Below are 16,337 nucleotides of genomic sequence, written 5' to 3' on the forward strand. Positions count from 1 at the left end.
AATTGGTAAGGGAAAAATGGTAGCGCATCAAAAAGGGCTAGAGCATGAAGACTATTTCTCCTAGGATCATCCTTCATACTTCATTCTCTTCACAAAAAAAGCAAACGTTTTTGGTACAATTCGATTATCTGTGCCATGTACCTGAGGAGAGAAATTCGCGACAATCGGGGATATTATTTTTTTAAATCCCTTTTTCTAATTTTGGGCGGGAGTTTCCCGACTCAGGAACCTAATAGGGAAAATTGTGTGATACAGTTGGACACCTGCCTCGTTTCGACGAAAATGAAGAGTCAAACCATGATCCCGGAGTAAATACTCTTGATGCAATAGCTGATTGAGTGAAAGTCTAATCAAATTAGCTCTAATACCCCATGTCCTCAATCCTAAAAGAGTTTTAACACATCTTTGAGTTTACTTGCTGCAAATTTGTGTCTAGTTTCTAAACCTTCGCATCCCAAGTAGCACAGTCACGTCATAAACACGTCTTTTTTTGGGGTTCGAATTCAAAATGACGTCTTTTGAAAATTTGGAACGTCTTTATCACGTACCAAAATGGTAACAAAAATGACGTGTCAAACATGACCTAAATTGTACGTGTTTATCACGTGCCAGAATGGTACAAAGAATCACGTGTCGGACATCACCAAAAATAGACGTCTTTTTTAGGTGCTAAAAAGCGCGGACGTTCCCCGTACTGTAACTGCAGTTTGAGCAGTGCATGCTGGGAATCGTGAGCCATTTGCGGAATCGTGTTTTGATGGTATTGTTTGTGAATATAAATAATGTGTTTTGTTAAAGTCATCTGTGATAAAGGTCAGCTTTAAGACAAGTAAGTATAATTCCTATCCTATTCCTATCTAGGTGCATTCTGTGTAAAATTCAGCAGATTGAGTATTCTACGGTTTCTTATTACAGTGTATTAAAATACCGTAGAAAGAACGAGGATACCTACATTAGGTTAACATTTGCAGACGCCTGTATCAAATTAAATATTTTAGGTAGAATACTATATAAAATGTTAATAGTGAAGGTAGTAAAATGATAATGTATGTGTTTTTATTCTCAATAAACCGTATATGGGAGTGAGTATGCATGGGAAAGTATGTCATTCTGTGGTGCAGTTTTATTATACAGATCCGTAGATTGTAAAATATACGGAAAAAATTGGACAAGTCTTTAATTTGCCTATTTCATGTCGAGAACAGGACCAACCAACTTCCGCGGGGCTTCTAACCCGTCCCTACTACTACTACTTATACTATGAATCCGTATAATAAAAGCTGCACGCATTGTGGTACTATTTGCCAAGGCGAAAGACTGATAAATACAAGCAAACAACGAGATGACAGTAAGTGTATGCTTTTGGAGGCATTACTGGAACAGACGGTTCTACTAAATTTTAATACATTTCTTACATTTTCACGTTAGGTTAGAGCATTGTATTTTCTATAGCAGAATATGCACTAAATGAGAAGCTCCATTACTACTTGCAGATTGACTTCACGGGGGTTAGTGTAAATTTAGAGTAGACGCATGGGGCAAGGTTCTAGAACACAGGTACCCCTTCCCACTTAATTGTAACAAAGACAGAAAACAACGTGCCGTGCGGGGCTCTAACCCGCCTTCACTCGCTGACGCTCGCTCAACAATACTATGTGAATTAAATGTTAAACTTTGGTACAGAAAAGAACCAATCTAGCTGTTAACCTATATGGGGGGGGACTTGTGTTCTAGAACGTTCCCGACGCGTAGCATATTAAGTACAGTGCATAAAACACGAAATAACTTTTGCTAGGTGCCCACTAAAAAGCACAAATGCATTCTATTGGAATCAGTGCAGGAGCACAGCAAGAGGGCCCGAGCGGCAACGAGGGGGTGCGTTCGTAGGGAACAGGCACGTCAGCGACGGGGACTATGCGCGTAAAGAAGGATAATGGAAAAGCACACTTACGCTTACAATGATTTCACTATCACTCAAAATGCGGCTTCACTCGAGCAGACAGTCCTACCAAATATAAAATTTATAGGTAAAATATTATAAGAAACATTTTTCGTGAAGGAATGAGAGTGTGAATATAAGTATTTTTAATTACTGTCAGTGTACAGCATATTGAAATGAATTTTAAGTGATCAGTGAAAGTATTGCATATGTAAGTGTGGTCTTCCACTATTCTCGTTTAGACGTATATTCCCCGTCGCTGACGCGCCTGCTCCCTACGGACGCATCCCGTCGCTGCCGTTCGGACCCTGTTGCTGTGCTCCTACCCCTGCTTTTTAGTGGGGAGCTGAAATAAATTGGTTCGTGTTTTATTCACTGAAATTGTTACGCTTTACGTCCACGCTGTATTTGTACTGAGGCCTGAAGTCAATCTGCAAGCACTAATGGAGCTTCTGATTTAGTTCATGCTCTGCTAAAAGAAATGCATTGTTCTAACCTGATATGAAACTGTAAGAAATATGTCAAAATTTGGTAGAACCGTCTGCTCGAATAATGCCCAAAATTCATTTCAATTTGCTGTGTACTGACATTAATTACTGACATTCACACTTTTATTCCTTCACAAAAATATGTTTCACATCGTATGTTACCTATGAATTTTCTGTTAGGTAGAACCGACTGCTCGAGTGAACCTCTTTGGGAAATGACCCTCGGCAATTGTTGCAATGCCAATCGTGTATGACTTCAAAGTTAGAAACAACGAGCCCTATGGAAGTTCTAACCCCTTCGCTCACTCAGTTATGTTTTGTTTAACCTTTTGTAGCACTACTGTCTTAAATCTAGTGAAAAAATCCACAAAATAGATGAATATTTGGTAGACTCGTTTGCTAAAGTAGTGCCCCCATTGTATATGTGCATAATCAGTGGGAGGATATTACCCCAGTTGAGACAAGGTGACCAGAACTTTTACTTTCAGAAACGGGACGCATACGAATCGGCGACGGGGGGTGGGGTGACTTCCACATTGCATTTTGGGACTCAGCAGTGTTTTCAATTTACAAAATACAAAGTAAGAATGATAACACAGCGTTTCTAACTTAAGTATTACCCAACAATACTTTTAACTACTTCAACACTCAAAATTCCCACTCAATTTCCACTTGAACCACAGAACACTCAATTCTCATTTAAATATTCAGAAGTTCTAGGCACGGTTGAACCTTCCCAGTAAGTATTGGTACGGAAGAGTGTAGAATTAGCATTGGCTATTTATATTTTGAATAATAATTACGGGACACCTGGGTCATGTTTGCTTAAAAACGGGACATTTAGGCTTCCCGTTTGAGAATCTGAAAGAAACGGGACAACGGTTGAAAATAAGGGACTGTCCCGGCCAAAACGGGACGTCTGGTCACCTTGAGTTGAGAGCACTCTCAAACTGCAACCATCGCCCTGCTGCACTACACACCCTCACAAGACACTTGGCTACCGTAACTGTGCTACAGAATTCGGTGTGGAAATCATAATGTAACGGGTTTTTGACTGTTCGAATATTTTGTTCATTAATTGAGTAGACAGCTCCCTCGCATTTTAGATTACAGTACTTACTCCAGTGCCAGCATGTGATGATGGATACTTATCAATGTTGCCACTGAAGTTCAAAAAAATATATTCCAGCTCAATTGAGTATCCTCTACATGACTATATTATTATGATTTCCACTGCTAATCGTGAAACGATTCAAAGGAAACCAAATGTCTTATTAAGGGACCGTGGTTGGGGGCTGGTGCTGGTTCCAGTCAGATGTGTTTAAGAGAGCTCTTGACATAGGGAATATCCTCCTAATTTTTATGCGCACATTAACAACGGAAGTCTCTTTGGGTCAAAAACCTGCTTTCAGGTGGAACACCAATTCCTCATCATTAAAAAGAAATGAAATTAAATATTAAATTTCACGCCCCAGGAAAGGCACCGAGCCTAAGGAAGACGGTGATAATGAAATGTGAAAAATGGTGGTATGAAGAAAGTGGGCGGAAACGGGAGAGTGCCGAGAAAACTCAGGCACATGGTGTTTGTCCACCACAAAGCCCACTTGGCACGAGCTGGGATCAAACCAGGGACCCCACGCACTAGAAGTGAACGCTCTACCACTGAGGCACTGCAGCCCCATCAGTAAAAAAAAAAAAAAAAAAAAAAACTCATTGCTTCGGGGCTTACATATCTGCTGCCACCAAAAGGAAGGTGTGTACACAACAGAAGCGGATCCAGAGGTGACGACTGCCCCTCCCAGAGTAGGATATTTTTTATTTTTTTTTTAAATAAAACCTACCCCAGAATTGGAGCTCTTGATTTTTTCAAGCTTGTATTATAAATGTAAGATAAAAACTTTTTTTTTCACGTTGCAGAATTTAAATGAAGCAATACATAGCAAGAAATTACTTGCCTTGATGTTTTTGGTCAGAAAATGTCCGCGTTCGAAAACGCAGGTAGTCATTTGTGTTCTTTGTGTTCAAGATGCGATATTTTACGCTCTCACTCCGTTCTCAAAACCGATCCCTGCTTCTTATGGGGCCGCGGTGGCTCAGTAGTAGAGCGTTCACCTCTGGTGCTTGGGGTCCCGGGTTCAATCCCAGCCCCCGCCAAGTGAACTTTGTGGTGGACAAACACCGTGTGCGTGGGTTTTCTCGGGGTTCTCCCGTTCCCTCCTACTTTCTTCATTCCACCATTTCATCCATTACTCATCATCACCGTCTCCTTTAGCCTAATCGGCATAACGTGGGACGTAAAACTCAAAGATTTTCCGATCCCTGCTTCTTGTTAACAACGGGCAGACAATAATCCATAAAATCTATCTGTCCACAAGTTTGTCAATATTTATTTTACGTATCTTTCCATTTAAAAAGTGGCCATTCCTGCATCGAGGTTGGGACGATTTCGGACTCTTCTTCACACCGTCCTTTACGCTGAAAATATCCAGAACAGAAAGCATGTGAAATTTATGGCTGATATTTTCCTGCCAACTCATTTTTCTTTCTATAAGCTCGGTTTTTTTTTTTTAATACAAAATGTAGTAAAAACCCACTTTACTGTTTACATAAAATTAAACTGCTTCATTTCATGTTAAATGTATTTAGTCGTTGTAATAAGCCTAGGTGTAAATACATGTTATTTGCCAAAATAAGCCTTGTATGTACTCCCACTTTCCAGAGCGTGTGGCCAATGCTCCTGCAAATGATGAATTGATCAACAGCAGACCACCTGACCCCTTTCTGCTCGTCGAGCTGCTCTAGAAATATCACTGTGGAGGATGACATACATACCAAAGTTGCGACAGGTGAGTTTTTGACATGTTATTTTATAATACCCATGTAAGAAAATGCCGAGTAAGAAGAAAAGAAAGAAAGTAGTAATATTTTATTAATACTTAACTAAAATAAAATAATTGTTGAACAAGGCAATACTTTTATATAAATGAAATATTCAATTTAACGTTCCACGATCAGGCACTGAGGCTAAGGGAGTCGGTGATGATGAGAAGTGAATTAAATGGTGAAATGAAGAATGTGGGAAAAAATTGGAGAACTCCAAGAAAAGCCGCTTGAAGTGAGCTGGGATCGAATCACTTGGCCCAAGCACCAGAGGTGAACGCTCTATCACCGAGCCACAGCTGCGCCAATTTTATTTAAATGTAACTGTTTCAGCAACTACCCTTGTCTTCTTCAGATACACTCTATTTATTTATTTATTATTTTAGATTTTTAAAGGTTTCCCTGTTTATTAATTTTTATTCCTTCAGCAATTATTTTATTTGACTTGAGTATTTATATATAAGCAAAGCTTTAATATGGAATGTATCACATGTTATAGTGTTCGCGCTTTTTTTTTTTTTTGAATGGATAAAAGTACTCCTCCCGAAAATATTTTTCTCAACAGAGGGGTAAAATATAATTTTCACCAAAGAGAAGTTTTATTATTATTATTATTATTATTATTATTATTATTATTATTATTATTATTATTATTCTAACCCTGCCCCGCAACTTCTAACCCTGCTCAGAACAAATAATGTGACGATTTTCACCCTACTGCTTGTCACAGAATTCTGGTTCTAGAAGTCTTATTTTTTAAAAATACTCCAGTAACAAGTGAGGGGGCGTTTGCTCACAATTTTTTTACTTTTCGGAATACATAAGTTATACACCATTTTGTTTGTATCAATATCGTATCAATATACTTGATCGTCACTTTTAGCTCACATCCTAAAGTTGGTCTTGGAGTGGCATTTTATATTGTGAGCACATACGTAATGTAGCCTTCTATGAGTGTTTCAGAATTATTTGTCATGTATCTGTATATACAAAGTCTTATATCCCCCAACTTGTTTGATCCTCCTGAACAATCAGAGTTAACAGCTGCAATCAAATCAAAAGTTAAGCTATTACAGAATAACTAAAATTAATGGTAGTTTAATTTCGCTGTTTGGAAGGCCGTTAAAAGTGGGACTTCATGCAAGCGAGTGCAGTAACTAATCGTTTTATTGCGTATTGATTGTAGTTACACATGACGTATTGTAATTATTTTTTAAAATTTTCTCCCCACCTGAAAAATTGCACTATGATTGTTCATGATTTTTTTTTCTGTTTCAGTGTTCCTATCTGTCATCGTTGGGAGGAAAAGGGACCTTTCTCTGATGCTTGGTTTCCAAAGAGCTGGCGATGGAATTTAACTCCCGCGGAAAAAAGAGCAAAGTTCACATTGTGCAAACTAGCCTTAAAGACACTTATCATTCGTGAGTAAAAATAAAGATCTTCAAATGAACAAATGCCACAAATCTTCAAAATGTTAGTAGAAAGATATTCACTTCCATCTGCCTTGTTGTTTGAGGATGAAAAGGATTCGGCATGCTTTAAACATGTTGACCTGTTCCTCCTCGCTTTGTTTGGAAATCAATGTAAAGGCATCTTTTTCGAAAACTAAAAGATGGAAGAAACTGCTACTGGTATAATAGATAAAGAAGTGGGATACTTACCGCAGTCCCCATTTTTAACCTACTTAAGCACGTGAGGTTTTTTTGATATGATGCTGCATTTCTGTACTTTCAGTAACTATGAAAGGTGTTTTCCTTCATACGAAATTTATAGAAAAATTTGATTCTTTTTATTTTATATTATTAAAAGATCTCTGTAAGTTTTAGATTATAACCAACAGATTTGCATTGTCTACATATTTCTTGTTTGTATTACAAATAATAAAGACAATCAGTGTTTCTTGTTGCATTACAAATAGCATGAATATTATTTTATACGACAAAACGTGCACATTGTACATATAACTAATAAATGTAGAATTCAAATTAATGGTTGTGTGTTTTCGCTTTCATCCCTCAGAGGTTAATTAATTTTAAGATGTACTTTCTTTTTCGATTTTTCACCTCCAAAATAAAGGTGTCTTAAATTGGAGTTATAAAAGTTTAGTCCTAAATTTTGCACTGTCAATAAAACCCATTGTTCTTGTGTATGTGAGTGTGTGTTGGATGTGGGTGGTTGTGTTTGTGTGTATGTGTGCGCATACTAGCGTAATAATGGATAGCTATAAAATTTATGGAAGCACGTGTTGTACCGTAATTTCATTAAGAAGAAGGTACTAGTAAATACACATGAATAAATTCCAGTGACGAAATGAGTGGATTCTTCTTAGTACTAAGGGCCGCGGTGGCTCAGTGGTAGAGCGTTCACCTCTGGTGCTTGGGGTTCCGGGTTCGATCCCAGCCCCCGCCAAGTGAACTTTGTCCACGTAGTGGACAAACACCGTGTGCGTGGGTTTTCTCGGGGTTCTCCCGTTTCCTCCCACTTTCTTCATTCCACCATTTCATTCATTTCTCATTATCACCGTCTCCTTTAGCCTAACCGGTATAAGCGTGGGACGTAAAACTCAAAGATTTCATTTCATTTCATTTTCTTAGGACTGTAAGTACAATGTTCCTTTATTTTTCCATTTCATTCTTTGTTTTTACCATGTTTATTCGTCTTTTCTCATTCTTAAAAGTTATGTAGGGCTTTTTTTTTTCGCCAAGGGTGAGTCTTACATTCGAGGGCTTTTTTTTAATGTTTTTCAAGTCGATTCAATGCGTCTCGGTTTTCTTTTTAATGTATGGCTTTAAATTTATCCTTTCGTGGAGCAAGCGCTGCCGTTTCTTTCCTGTTGCATTAGGTATATAATTATTCCTCGACAGCTATTGTATATTCGTTTCTTAATGTGTAGATAAATATATCACACATTAAGGCGAATATATACTCTTCAATAGGCTAGTATCCAAATACTAAAAAAATATAAATCAACAACACTAGAGGTGGTTAATTGGATATGGAAATCCCCAATCCATAGATAATACGAACATTCGGAGAAGCGAAATTTCCAAATTCTTGGTACAGACCAATCAAATAGACCACAATACTTTGACGTTCTCCAATGTGTGCTTCCGAGAGAGGGTGGTGATGTATTTCGCTGTGGCAAGATCTAGGGTTCTTAGGGTCTATCCTGATCTGTTATTTATTACAATAACCCAGTGGTCTTACTTATCTGGTATAGGAGCTTGTAAATTATTATGCAAATTACAACACAATGGTGAAAAATCAAGCAGCAGCCACAAGGATAAATTTATTTTCATTATTGTTTTTACTTATAATAATCGTTGTCCAGTTGTATTCGTAGACTTTTTTTTTACCCAAGAAAAGTATTGCGGCCAGAGATCAGTTCAGAACTGTCAAGAAAAAAAAACGCAGTTAAGAAAATAGAAAAAGTATGATTTTTTCTTTTTTATCATTTTTTAAAAAAAAAGTGTTGTAAGCTGTGTGTTTTAGAGTAGATATTATTATTATTATTATTATTATTATTATTATTATTATTATTATTATTATTATTATTATTATTATTATTATTATTCAGTTTCATATGTCAAAATAATCATAAATTGATGTGTATCCAGTGTTGACATTAGGAATCTCAATCTATGTATAGTAGGATCTCGATTATTCGACACAGTTTCAGGGTTATTTGTTTCAACCACTATTCAACCGATCTATTTCAAAATTTACAGGGCCAGAACTAGGTAGCCCTAGTAGCCTAACCCCTAACTTTGGTGCAAAACGGTTGAATAGGGGCTGGTAAATAGCCTCAAAAGTGTGGCGAATAATCGAGGTAGTACATGGATTGAAATTCCTAATATCAAAACTGCGGATGCACATCAATTTCTAATGGTTTTGACATTTGGAACTGAACAATCCTGTCAGACTTCCATGACATTTGAGGTAGCGAGAAGCAAAGGGGTGTAAGTGACATTTTCAATAGAGTATGTATGTATCTAAAATGGATTCTGCATTGCAAAATATACAAACTGCATAATGAAGTTCGGCGTAGAGCATTCATGGGTAGACTTTCTATTGGACTGCGACGAGCTTCACCATCCAGTTTGTATATTTAGCTGTGCAGAATCCATTTTTGAGACATCCATACTTTATTGCAAATATCACTTACACCCCTTTGCTTCTCGCCGCCTCATTTCAAGAACGCCCCCCCAATTCACATGAAGGGTGTAAAAAAGACGTGATTTACACGTGGAAATCACGTAAAAAAGACGTGATTTACACGTCATTTCTATGACGTGTAAAAGACGTCATAAAAATCACGTCATATTCTATGACGTGTAAAAGACGTCGTAAAAATCACGTCATATTCCCGGACATTTCCACGTGGGAAAAGACGTGTAAATCACGTCATGTTCGGTGTATTTTACGGTGTTTTACACCAAAAAAAACACGTCTTTTCGACGTCGGTGTGCCGCTTGGGATGTACAGTTATTTTCGTTTGACAATACATTACACTGGCTTACAGTGGTTTTGGTGCCGGGTGTTTCTTAGCTGATTTGAAGTAGAATTGGGACGCTGAATCCAAATATGGCGTTAGTTTTCCCCTAACAGCTTTAGTTTTTGAGATATAGGAATTGCAAGACTGACCTGCTACAACGTTGAAAATTGCATAGGTGCTGTTTTACTGTAAGTGAAAAGAAAACTATGACATTTAAATCTGTTATTTGGAACACTTTGAAAATAATGAAAACCATATAAACACAAACATCAAGTACATAATAACTCTGTAACTACATTTTATAATAGTTTTTATGAATAAAAAATCAAATAATTTGTTCAAAACGATCTATTCAACACTTCGGAAGCTTCGTTTTCGTGACATCCTTGAATGTTTCTTTGCACAGTCTCTTTTTAGGTTCCAGCAGTAATCTGCCATCATATGGGCATCCCATCTTCCTTGGTAGCGGTCCTCCATTGTTTTAATATCTTGGTGAAATCTTTCACCTTGTTCTTCACTCAGACTGCCTACGTTGTCTGGGAAACGGTCCAAATGGCTGTGCAGGTAATGAATTTTGATACTCATATTACATCCAAGTTTTTGGAATGCATTAAGCATCTGGTTCACTAGCTCAACATAGTTATCAGCTTTATTATTGCCAAGGAAATTCTTGATAACTTCTACAAATGAGGTCCAAGCTCTACGTTCAGTCTCATTCATGGACTCCACGAAAGCCGGATCTTTCATGAGTTGTCTTATTTGGGGACCATCAAATATTCCAGCTTTTAATTTTTCTGTGCTGATCTGAGGTAGCTTGTTTCCCACGTAAGCAAAGCACGGCCCATCCTTATTTAGCGCCTTTACAAACTGCTTCATCAAACCGAGCTTGAGATGTAGAGGTGGCAAAATGATTTTGTCACACTCAACAATAGGCATGTTAATAATATTTTTCTTACCAACAACCATGTCGTCTCTCTGCGGCCACTCTTTTTTTGACCAATGGTTTGCTTTGTCTCTGCTATCCCACAGACATAGAAAACAAGGATATTTTGTGTAGCCACTTTGCTGTCCAAGAAGAAAGTTCACCATCTTTAAATCCACACAAATCACCCACTGATGGTCCTGATATTTAATTTTTTCCATAACCAAAGCAATTGCTTCATATTCTTCTTTCAGTCGTGTTGAATGAGCGATTGGAATTGAGCCATATTTATTGCCATTGTGTAGAAGGACGCATTTTAAACTTCGCTTGGAGCTATCAATAAACAGGCGACAATCATCTGGATTGTATTCTGGAAGACCCATGTGTTCTAGGAGACCTCTAACATCGTGACAGAATACGAGATTTGTGTCTTCAGTGAAAAATGGTAAAAACTCCTTTTCCCTTGTTCGGTAGAATGTGATTTTAGTTCCTTGTTCTAGTACGTTTTTCTCCTTCAATCTGGAAGCAAGTAATTCAGACGATTCTTTTGAAAGATTAAGGTCCCTAACTAGATCATTTAGCTCATCTTGATTAAACTGTTGAGGAATTGTTGACATTCCCTCATAATCACTGTCACTTCCATCATCCATGTCACAAGAATGTTCACTACGTTCGTTTTCAGTCTCATAAAGCTCTGGCAAGTGGTGAAACGTTGGGATTGGTATTTCATCGGAATGAACAACTGGACGTCTTGCTGAAGGCAGATCAGGATATGTCCACTTGTTCCGGTTATTTCTATTCATACCCGTAACATTTACCAGGCAGAAATAACAGTCATCAACATGGTTTGTGGGTTCCCTCCAAACCATTGGAACACCAAACTTAAGACTTTTTCTTTTTCCAGTTGTCCACTGTCGCAAGTGTTCAGTACACATTTTACACACAATATGTGGAGCCCACGTTTTATCTTGGTCCCCTAGGCGTACACCAAAATATGCATGATATGCTTTTTTTTACAGTCACTGATATGTTTTCTATTGTCTTTAAATGTGTACTCACCACACATGTAGCAAAACACATCAGGATGGTTAACACAACTTCTTCGACTTGAACTCATTTTATGTTCAGGCCACTAACACGGATGTTAAATATAAAGCCTTAGTATACGCGATACAAGTTATGATTTCAGAACAAAACTCACATGTTCCAACATGTCACTCCACCTGCAAGACAACAACTACGATCCACTAGCCAAGTAGAATACCAATGCAATCTAGTGGACGTTCCTGGAACTACTATATGACTAGTTTCCGTTTAGTACCGATAGATAGCAGCACTAATGAGAAAAGAGCGCCGTTCTTCCAAATAGAAATCTCTATAGAGCACAGTAGGATTTATTTGAGTTGCAGAGTTTATAAGATCATATTCAAACTTGTTATTACGAGAATATTTGTATTTCTTTTGCTTATTTTGTATACTATTGCAAGAAGCATGCAGAAATAGTGGTTACATCATTTATAATTTACATATTTATTTTGGATTGTAATATTTCTTCCACATACATTGTAACGTAAATAACACTACTGGTACAGTAGCCTGTATCTACCAAAGTAGAGCTGATAGAAAAAAACTGCTTACATTATTGGATTCAGCGCCCCACACATAGTTAAAATCAGCTCTAAAATTTTAGGCACCAAGAAAAATTTTTTTTTTCTGTAGGCCTGTGTAATGTAAATATTTGACACTACGATTTTACAACTTATTCTTTGACAAGTGGGAACTTTTAGACGATTTATGTTACTACAATAAGTTATCTTTTAAATTTAAAAAGAAGTAGCAATTAAACAGTTAAATTTGTTTTTTTTCTTTCTTCCGGAGATGTTCTAAAATATCTGTTAAATGATATACGGGATTAATGAAAATTCACAATACTCCATCGACATCTTAAAAGGAAAATAGAAAGTTACTCACTTCAGAATGGTTCGTTTATGAGCATATATCAAAACGTGAGTAAAATCTAAGAGGTTCTACTACCAAGATAGCTACAACATATGATTGTGCTTTTTACAGTAATAATGTGGACTGCTGTTACTTGAATAATACACCTGATACATTAATATTTTGGTTTACCGATCGCGGGTGGTAAGACGCTAAGGCGAGTGCTTGGCCTGGGCGACAATTAGCCTAGTTACGTGGCTGCGCCTTAGCCATCCATTCACAACTAGCCTAGTTACGTCGCTGCGCCTTAGCCATCCATTCACAACTAGCCTAGTTACGTCGCTGCGCCTTAGCCATCGATTCACAACTAGCCTAGGTACATCGCTGCGCCTTAGCCATCCATTTACAACTAGCCTAGGTACGTCGCTGCGCCTTAGCCATCCATTCACAACTAGCCTAGTTACGTCGCTGCGCCTTAGCCACCCATTCACAATAATATTGCTGATTCTCTGATGTAATGTTACAATTTTTGGTAGGTATACGCTAGACCACTTTCAAAAAATATAGCGTGTACACACCCCGTTGACGCTCGTTGTTTCTTAAATTTGAGGTGAATATTATGCTGAAATATGGAAATATTAAATACGTATACGTCATATGTACTTCTTGCTTTCTGAAGGAGAAGAATTTTAATCTTCAGCGTGTCCTCTGTTACAGAACTCCCTTTTATTGACTCAAGAAATACCTTACCAGAGTAAATGTAAGTTATATAAGCAATCACATAGTAGCCATTTTAGGGGTGTTTGAAAATTGTTTCGGACATCCTGATTGGGTGATCGTCTATATCAGAGTTATTCATTTCGATGGGTATACGGACAAAGGTGATATGTCCATGCCGTAATTTTTGCAGGTGACAACATTCAATGCATCTCACAAATCAGAGGTTCATGCAAAACTTTGTTTTTATTAATGGAATATTTACTGGAGGTTATTTTGTTTTAATGTAATGTGCACCAATTGCAAAAATACTTCGGGCATTATCCATATCAGCCAAAACCTGACTTTCGAACAAAAATGGACATATCACCTTTGTGCAGATACCCTTTGTTATGTCACTCTCGATTGGAGAATGTGTTAGTAGTACTCGTATTACTTCCATTTAGTATCGATTTTACCAACAACAAACTTTTTAACTATACAGGCCTGAGTTATAGTGAAGTGAATATTTTATTTTGTCCCTATAAAAGCTTTTAGTGTTTTTTATACGTATAAAATAAGTACAAGGCGCGTGTAAAACAAAATAAAACAGAAAAAAGGCAGAGATGTTTGCCACTCCGATGAAGTTGAGTATGCGCTGGATAATGACCTAGTACATATTCTCTGTTTGCAACAGAGATAGAATTAATCATCCGAGTGGCGTTGTGTACGTACAAGAAGCAGGAAAATGAAATGACTGTCGTAATACAAAATCTCGCCAAATGTAAAGTGATATCCGTTATACAGTTTCCGAACGTCAATGCACAGAATCCAGCTGACATCCATCGGGAATGGTGTACCATTTACAGATCGAGAGTGATGAGTGAAGGGATCATACAATGATGCAGAGAGTTTCGGAAAGGGCGTTCAAGTGTCATGACACTGAGCGTAGCGGAAGACCTAGTGTTCAGATGGACAATCTGGTGGAACGCATTAATGAGAAAGTGCGATCCAATCGCCGGTTAACATAACTCAACTCGCAAAATAATTTCTGGAAGTGTCTTCGAAAAGATACATTGAATTGTGATTGACAAGCTAGGTAATCCCAAACTGTGTGCGAGGTACATGCCAAAAATGCTGACAGACGTTCACAAAGAGCAAAAAATAACAATTGTACGTGATTTTTTGGCCTGCAGGGAAACGGATGGGGAAGACCACTTCTCTCATATACTGATGGGGGATGAAACTTCGATGTCGTACACCATTCAAGAGTCGCAGAAGCAGTTAAAGCAATGCGACTTTCTGGTTGTTCTAAAAGCGAGGAAATTCAAACAATCATAATCAATTCACAGAACCATGGCAATCACGTTTTCGGTCCAAAGTGTGTTGTTCTTGTGGAATTATTGGAACTAGGACGAATAATCCCAGCAGACATGGGTATAGTCAAACACTGAATAATTGACGACTTATCATCCTAAATCGGCTGAGAGGAATGCTGCGCTTTAGAATTTTTCTGATCCATGACAACACCCATCCACATACAACTGCTCGTACTGTTAAGACAATTTAGAAATTTTGATGGAAACTATTCAATCATCCGCCTTTCAGCCTGGACCTGGCTCCAGTAATTTGTATCTATTTCTTTACCAAAGAAAGACTGTTTGCATCAAAGCGTTTGAACTACAATGAAGTGTTCAAAACATCAGTTCTAAAAAAAAAAAAAAAAAAAAAAAACATTGTTCAGCTAAGCAAAATATTTGTATCCTTCCGCTTGTCACAAATATGATTGGCTAGTAATATATCACTCCAACTCCCCACGGGGAGAAGCAAATTATACACGTGCATTTTGACAATACTGTCTCGTGTTGTCCAGATACAGCAGCAGCAGAAAAGAAAGAAAAGAAACTCGAAAGATTAAAAAGAAAAAAAGTATTTGAATTTCGCTCGTAAACAATGTTGCTTAGTGAGTAAAGGTTTGTCTTGTTGGTGTTTCACCACAACACTCGCTGAACCGGGATTCAGGCCAGTCGTCTTTCAGACTTTAAAAGCAGAACATCCGTCCACAGTTGAGTTGGCGCCATAATTACTGCGCATGCTTAGTGTTTATTTCTATTGTTTCATTAGCCACACTCGATTGCAGTATTAGTAGATAATTCGTATTATATTTTTGTCATTTATAATAATATAGAAGTTTTATATAAAGCTTCATAGTATAAAAGTAATAATGCAATCTCATGAACTATTTTGCGGAGGAGTACAAGCGTCGGTAGGACAACAGCAAATCAGCGAGATTTAGTTTCACGTGGCTTTGTTTATCGCACTTTAGAGCTTACGCCGAATAATGTATAGAGTGGCTGGACTCCCACGTCGATAAATAGCCCAAGTCTGTATACAATCACAATAAATTGCTTTTCCTATTATTTTTTCATTTCTTTTTTTAAAAATCGACATGTGCCTCGTACTTTATAGTATTGGAAGTATTATGGCTGCGACTATCAAAGACTTTGCGCCCATAATTGGAGTCATTTACTAATGTTCTAATTTCATCTTATAAGATAGCATATTTCAGCAAGAAAATTGCTTATCTGTTACAAGAATGGTGACTTATAAGCTGATATACGTCTAATTACTTTTTGTTTCAGTAAAGTCTTGTTTCACACAAAACTGTTGGTAGGCAACAATTCAACAGTATATCATAATTCATTCTACAAGTGGGCAGCTGATTGAAACACAATGATTTGATTCAGAATACATACTGTTACGGAACAATCAGCTCATAAAAGATTTACAAATACAGGTTTAGGTACTGGAATTATTAGATTCTAATTAATCAACTGTTTTCTCCCCAAGGAATGAATTTATGAAGAAAAAGAAAACATTTTATAAAAAATCTGTTTATTGTGATACCAAAAGGAAAGAATATTACAATAAAATTTTGCAGCAATAATTACAGTGTTGCCAAATGTCGTGGTTTTACCC

The 16,337-nt window shown here is 37.4% G+C and overlaps 1 long non-coding RNA gene across 1 annotated transcript; it reads left to right on the top strand.

Moving 5' to 3' along the window:
• The first annotated feature begins 459 nt into the window (after nucleotides 1–459).
• Nucleotides 460–6,835, top strand: LOC145691695 (uncharacterized). The gene is made up of 3 exons (XR_014132499.1): nucleotides 460–829; nucleotides 5,147–5,273; nucleotides 6,586–6,835. It is a non-coding gene; the product is annotated as an uncharacterized LOC145691695 (long non-coding RNA).
• The last annotated feature ends 9,502 nt before the right edge of the window (nucleotides 6,836–16,337 follow it).

This window comes from Thermobia domestica, chromosome 8, assembly GCF_964235325.1.
Source record: "Thermobia domestica chromosome 8, izTheDome1.hap1.1, whole genome shotgun sequence".
NCBI lineage: Eukaryota > Metazoa > Arthropoda > Insecta > Zygentoma > Lepismatidae > Thermobia > Thermobia domestica.